Here is a 7,479-nt window from a genome sequence, read left to right on the forward strand (position 1 = left end):
TGTGAACAGGAGGTCGGCAGAGCCAGCTGGGCTGGTGACAGGGATTTGATGGCTGTGATTGTCCCGGGAGTGGTGATAGTGACCAGAAGAAATGAAAGGCCCGGAAAGAGCCCCAGAGCCCAGCAAGAGTCCAGGTGTGGCCCAGAGCAGGGGGCAGAATGCCCTCGGGTGACTGGAGCGGGGCCCGGGGAGAGGCCTTGGGGAGGGAGAGTGTCGCAGCACCAGACCCTGCAGGGGGCCAGGAGGACGGTCCCGCGATGTGGCACTCGGGGAGGAGAGGCCAGAGGGACGAGGGGGAGACGGCAAGTGTACACCCCTCTCGTGGGAAGTTCGAATGCAGAAGGGAGGCAAGGGATAGTCAGGAGCCAGAGGGCAAGGAGGAAGGCTTTCGTTTTAGTTTTTCTTTTTTTAGTGAGTCAACAATTCTATACATTATGCAGTGCTCATCATGATAAGTGTACTCTTCATCCCCATCACCCGTTCCCCCCTCCCCAACCTGCCCTCTGGTGACCAGCATGTGTTCTCTATACCTAAGAGTCTGTTTCTGGGTTTGTCTCTCTCTCTCTCTCTTTTTTTTCCCTTTGCTCATTTGTTTTGTTTCTTAAATTCCCCCATATAAATGAAATTATATGGTATTTGTCTTTCTCTGACTGGCTTATTTCACTCAGCAAAATACTCTCTAGCTCCATCCATGTTGCTGCAAATGGCAAGAGTTCATTCTTTTTTATGGCTGAGTAATATTCCATTCTGTATATACACCACATCTTCTTTATCCCTTCATCTATCAGTGGACACTTGAGCTGCTTCCATATCTTGGCTATTGTAAATAATGCTGCAATAAACATGGGGTGGGGGGTGAATTGGTGTTTTTGTATTCTTTGGGTAAATACCCCGTAGTGCAATTGCTGGGTCGTAGGGTAGTTCTATTTTTAATTTTTAAAGGAAACTCCATACTGGTTTCCACAGTGGCTGTCCCAGTTTGCATTCCCACCCACAGTGCACGAGGGTTCCTTTTTCTCCACATCCTCGCCGATCTCTTGTTTCTTGTGTCTTTTATTTTAGCCATTGTGACAGGTGTGAGGTGATATCTCATTGTAGTTTTTTTCTTTTAAAGATTTTATTTATTCATTTGACAGAGAGAGACACAGCGAGAGGGAACACAAGCAGGGGGAGTGGGAGAGGGAGAAGCAGGCTTCCCGCCGAGCAGGGAGCCCAATGCAGGGCTCGATCCCAGGACCCTGGGATCATGACCTGAGCCGAAGGCAGACGCTTAACGACTGAGCCACCCAGGCGCCCTCATTGTAGTTTTGATTTGTATTTCCCAATGATGAGTGATGTGGAGCATCTTCTCATGTGTCTGTTGGCCATCTGGATGTGTTCTTTGGAGAAATGTCTCTTCATACCTTCTGCCCATTTTAAATTGGATTATTTGCGTTTTGGATGTTGAGTTGTATCAGTTCTTTATATACTGTGCATACTAACCCTTTATCAGATACGTCATCTGCAAATATCTTCTCCCATCCAATAGGTTGCCCTTAGTTTTGTTGATTGATTCCTTCACTGGGCAGAAGTTTTTATTCTGATGTAGTCCCAGCAAAGCTTTTGTTTTCGCTCGTTTTGTTTTAGGGTTGGGAGGCCTTGAGTCAGTAACCCATCTCATTCACTTAGACACAAATGGGATTCATTGGCTGGTAGCATCTATGGGAGATTCCAAACGGCAGGGGAGGGAAAACTTCCTGCTCCCCTCAGGTTCTGTGGCTGGCCTGAGATTTAGCCGACAAGAGACAGATTAGCAGGAGAGAAGCATACAGTTTCTATAATGTTTCTAGGTGTACACAGGAGTCTTCAGAAGACAAAAGAAGGATCTAAGAGACCCTTAGGCCCCAAAGCTTATATGCTTTCCAAAACAAAGAACGACACCTTGTAGGGATGTGACCAGACCAAGGGGCTTGGCTGGGCCAGTAGATTGTGGGGCAGTGACCAGGAAGCTTCCAGAGAAACTGGAGGCTTGTTTTAGCAGGTTTGTTTGTACACACCCGATTTGGCATCTACCCCTGGGCTCTGGTGATAAGAATGTTCTCTTCTTGGTGCAAGGAGGGCACCTTTCCCTTGGGAAATGTGATGACAGGCTTTCAGGTAGAAAGGGGGAGGGCGGAGAGCCCTTGCTGCGTCCCTGCTTCTCGAGGGCCTTTGAAAGAGTGATCTCTTCAGCTGCCGCCATTCTGACCTTGAACTTTCTAATTGATGAAGTTCTTCTTTCCAGAGTATCTCTTAACTCAGGCAGAAGACTGGCGGGCAAAGCAGCCGGTGACAGGACGGAAACCACCCCCTCAAGCCATAGGGCTTCCCCCCTCCCCCCGAGCCAGCAAGGCCCCCAGGTGACTGAGCCCATGACAATGACCGACCTGACCCGTACGGCCCACCCGCACGTGCCCACCGACCTTTGTCCCACATTTGCCCTATATGAACCTGGACGGCTTTTCAGCTCTTTGGGGACAGCGTTTGATATGTCAGTGTGCTGTCTTCCCGGCGTCGGCCGCACCTGATCTGGGGCCCCGGAGCCAGGTCTCCCGCACCCCTGCGCCCTGGCCGCCCCCGCAGCTCAGCAGAATCGCTATGCCATAGCTGGGGGTGGCGTGTTCTGAACGCCTTCGAAACCAAATCGCCGGGGAGGCAGAAACACCCCAAGTGTGGGGCCTCAAACGCCCCCCAGGCAGGAGAAAAGAGAGCTCCCGGGGCTTTTCTCTCACCAGGTGCCATAATCTCCCCTGGGGTCCAGCTTCTGTGTAGTCAGAAAGACCCTGCCCAAGGCTTCTGGGTTCCACCTGTGACCTTCGCGGCCCCTGGCGAACACTGACATCTTGTCCGCAGCTCCACTGTGCCAAGCCCCGGCTCTGGGCTCTGACTGGCCTTCCGCTGCGGTGCGGCCAGAGGCTCCCGCAGGCCCGGGGTGCTTCGGGGGGCCCTGAGGCCGTTTGCACCTCCGGGCCAGCGCACCCATGGTCTGGACACTCTCGGGGGCTGCTCGGAGCACCCTCTCCCCTTGGGAGCGCCCCGCAGGCCCAGGAGTGTGGCAGGAGATTGAACAACTATGAGGGTCTGAGGCAGGGGGACCCTCAGACTGGGTGGGGGTCAGAGTGCCCTCTGTCCTGGGCCTCCCTGCTGACCTCTCAGAGGACACTTTTTTCTTCCGGGGGGTTTCACCCCTGTCCTGCTGACCCTACTCTCCTCACCTCCCCTGCCAGGATCCCCAGGGGAACAGAGAGGGCCTCTGGGACCCCAACTGAGATACTCCCTGGAACCTGGGCAGGAGGCCCCTGCTGGTGGGAGGGGGCCAGGCATTTGGAGCCGGGCTCAGGCTCAGCCCTGGGGACGCCCTGGCGGGGGACCTGCTTGGCCTCCCCCTCTTGGGACCTCTGTTCTTTCCGTTGTTTGGCCTTTGTTTGCCCCCAGTTTCCTAGGAAATTTGCTTTGGGGGAGATTCCATCTGGTCTCAGCTGAACCAAGAGGACAGCACTTGCATCCGTGCTCATCCCTCAGGCCTAGCAGGCTGGGGCCTGGGAGCATCCCTGGAGGCTGGCGGGGGGTGGGGTGGGCTGGCCCGGTCTGGAGAGCACAGGGAAGCCAGGAGAGGCACAGGGGACCGGAGAGTGTGACAGAAGAGTGAGTGAGGGAAAGGGTCAGACGGTAGGCTCCGGAAGAGGGAGCCCCAGAGACTGACTCTGGCCCCTAGTCTGTCCCCAGGTACGAGCAGGCTGAGGCCTTTTGCTGTTTGGGCCAGACGCTGAAGATCCCCAGGTGCCTCCTCTGGTCCCCAGAGATCAGAGGGAAGGGCGGGTGAAGCCGTAGCTTGGGCCTCAGGCCTCCTGGGATGGACACATGTGGGAGCCATGCTCCCAGGGCACGGCCACCTGATGGGAGCGCATGAGTTCCAAGCAGGAGCACCTACTATTAGACGGAGCCAGGCCTCCCACCATGTGGTCTGTGACACCCCCTCCCTACTCCCGGGCATTGACTACGGACTCCGGGGCTCCCTCAGTGTGACCGGACACTCAGGCATTCAGTCAGCAGCAGCTCGGGGTACTACCATAGGCCAGCTCATGCACTCATTCAGCAAACCCTCGCGGAGCACCCTCCAAGCGGGCTCTGCGCTGCCTGAGGCTCACTGTTTAGGGAGGGGCACAGGCGAATCAGAGGACAGGGGTAGGGGGGCGTGTCCAGGGGGCCACAGAAGACCAGAGGAGGTGTCTGTCCCAGCAAGGCATGTTGGGGAAAGCTTTCTGATGAGAAAGAAGAGGAAAAGCAGCTGGAAAATGTGTTCCAGGGGGTGCCTGGGTGGCTCAGTCGGTTAAGCGTCAGACTCTTAATTTCAGCTCAGGTCATGATCTCAGGGTCGTGGGATCGAGTTCTGCATCGGGCTCCGCACAGAGCATGGAGTCTGCTTGTCCTTCTCCCTCTGCTCCTCCCCTGCAAGTTCGCTCTCTCTCTTTCAAATAAATAAATAAAATCTTTAAAAAAAAAAAGAAAATGTGTTCCAGGCAGAAAGAACAGCCTGAACAAAAGCCCAGAGGTGGGAAAGAGCAAGGAGTGTGTGGGAAGCACCTGCCAGTTGGAATTCTCAAATCAGGAGAAGAGCCAAGGCCGGAACCAGCCACAGAGCAGGAGTGCGGTGGAGAGTGAGAGTGCAGGGGACCTGAGAACACCCTGGAGAAGCAGCCTTGGGCCACGTGGCTTGCAAGGGGCAAGGAAACCCGTTCCCCCCACAGGAAGCTAGGATCCTCGAAAGGCACCGGGGTCCTGTTGCAGGACTTCTCTGCCTTTAGTGCCCGTGGTCGTTGGTCAACGCCGCTTCGAAGAACGAAGAGGTAGACTGGATGAAGAGTGGTGGGCAGCAAGGCAAAGTTCATTGAGCAATAGTATAAAACTCCTGGAGAGGGAGGGGGGCCCAAGATGGTTGCCCCCAGAGTTTCTAAGTTTAGGGGATTTTATGAGCTCTTTTGCAAAGCTATCTTAAGCAACCAAGTTGTGCTGAGTCATTCCAATCAGGGCTTTGGTCACGTATCTGTCTACCTATTAGGTTCATGTCTATGCGCTGATGGTCTTTTGTGGCCGACATCTGGGGACTTTGGTCCTAACTGCCCCTTGCCTGTGATATTGACAAAGGCCTTGTGGTTAATTATTTTATTTTAGGATGTTTTGCAGAAGTCATTTCTGCAAAGGCTGCAAAGCAGAATGTCAGTGTGGGTCCTGTCTAAGCTGCAGAACAGGATGTCAGCGCTGTTTTATCTTAGCTGTCCTGACTCCATCTTTTCTTGTTGAGGACCCTGACCCTGACCACTTAACTGTCCAACTAACTCCTAACAGTCCCAGGTTAGTAATGACCCAGGATCCTGGCTCCTGGCAGAAGCAAGTGCAAAGCCTCATAGGGGGAAGGCATCCCTGGTTTGGGCCCTCTGGGTTTCCAGGTTAAGTTAAACAACATATGAGTTTACAAAACACACACACACGTGCACATGGAAATAAGCCATTATGAATGAGAGTCAGCTGAAGTAAAACATGCTGGAAATATAGACATAACTCCCTGCCCCCACCGAGGACTACAGAGAGCGGACATCAGATACAGAACATAAAACAACCAAGTTCCAAATATTTAAAAATATAAAAGGTGAAATTAAATAGTGATCAGGGGACAAGAGACCATCAGCAGTGGTCAGAGTGATTTAAAATTAAACCAAATGGAACATGAAGATATTAAAAACAATCTTAAAAATTAAATTCTCAGCAGAAAGGGGCTTCATCAACCGCTGGGACGGGATGAAGAACCAGGTGGGAGACAGGGATGAAGAAACACCACTCATTGGGCAGCTCAGAGAGGCAAGAAGATCAAACGTGTGAAGGAGGCTAAGGAACACCGCATAGAATAAGAAGGAGTCCCAGAAGGCAGCCTCGGAGGACAGGTGGCAAATGAGGAGATTATGGCTGAGAATTTTCCAGAAATGGTGCAAGTCATGAATCCACAAATAGAGGATTCACAACATATACTGAGCAGAGTAACTAAAAATAATCTAAACCTAGATGTGTTTTCACAAAGCTGTGAAGGTCGGACCCCTGCTCCAGGCTCCCGTGGCCCGTGCACCCCCATGCAGCTCCCTCGGTCACAGCCAGCTCCCCTGGCTTCAGAGACTGGCAGCACGCAGGGGCAGGGACTTGCAGGGACCACTCTGGGGCTACCCTGAGAGCTGCCCACACACCCTCCCCAGCCCCGTGGGCCCAGTGGCTGGCTCTTACAGTGCCCTGGACCAGGGAGGGGGACCCCTGCCTCAGTGCCCAGTCCCCGGCCTGGCTGGGCCCACTCTGTCCTCAACCTCAGGAGGCTTGGGTCCAAGTCCTGTTGCTGACGCTGTGTGGTCCTGGCCAAGCCCATTGCCCTCTCTGGACCTGAGCTTTCTCCTCTTGAAGATGGAATTTGGCTCCTTGCCCTGCCTGTTGGAAAGGCTGTGGGGAGAACAAGCCAGGGCAGCTGTGGGGTGCCAACCGCCCCAGACAATTGAATTCTTTGGTGGGGGGGAAGAGGGAGGGGTGGGGAGCGCTGACTCTGACCCTGAGCCTTCCCATGGAGTTTAAAGTGCCTCCTTCCAGGGGCGCCTGGGTGGCTTAGTCATTAAGTGTCTGCCTTCGGCTCAGGCCCTGGGATTGAGCCCCACGTCAAGCAAGCCCCGCATCGGGCCCCCTGCTCAGCAGGAAGCCTGCTTCTCCCTCTCCCACTCCCCCTGCTTGTGTTCCCTCTCTCGCTGTGTCTCTCTCTCTCTCTCTGTCAAATAAATAAGTAAAATATTTTTTTTTCTTTTTTTTTTAAGATTTTATTTATTTATTTGACAGAGAGAGACACAGCGAGAGAGGGGACACAAGCAGGGGGAGTGGGAGAGGGAGAAGCAGGCTTCCCGCCGAGCAGGGAGCCCGATGCGGGGCTCGATCCCAGGACCCTGGGATCATGACCTGAGCGGAAGGCAAACGCTTAATGACTGAGCCACCCAGGCGTCCCAGTAAAATATTTTTAAAAAAATAAATAAATAAAGTGGCTCCTTCCAGCCTGCAGGTCTCAGGTCAGCTGGGGCGGGGCGCAGAGAGAGGAATGTTCGCTGGTTCTTACCAAGGGGCCCCACCCTCCTCTGCGGACCTCGGCTATCACTTCACCTCTCGAAGCAGAAAGCAGCTCGGTGGCTGCCCCACAGCATGTTCTGGGTGTGCGGGAAGCTGCTGGCTTGGGCTAGGAACGGGGTACCTGGCAAAGCTCATATTGTTCCCCTGGTTCCTTACTGGGTGCCTCCTAGGGCTGCTCTCAGGATCGAGTGGGAGCTCCTTGTGAAGCTCAGGAGCTGTGTCATGGATAGCGCACGTCCGCACAGTCATGGTCTTGGGGTCCCCCAAATGGAGGCTGGTATGAGGCCGAGAGCAATGAGCGTCCTGGGTACCCCCATT

This window comes from Halichoerus grypus, chromosome 6, assembly GCF_964656455.1.
Source record: "Halichoerus grypus chromosome 6, mHalGry1.hap1.1, whole genome shotgun sequence".
Lineage (NCBI taxonomy): Eukaryota > Metazoa > Chordata > Mammalia > Carnivora > Phocidae > Halichoerus > Halichoerus grypus.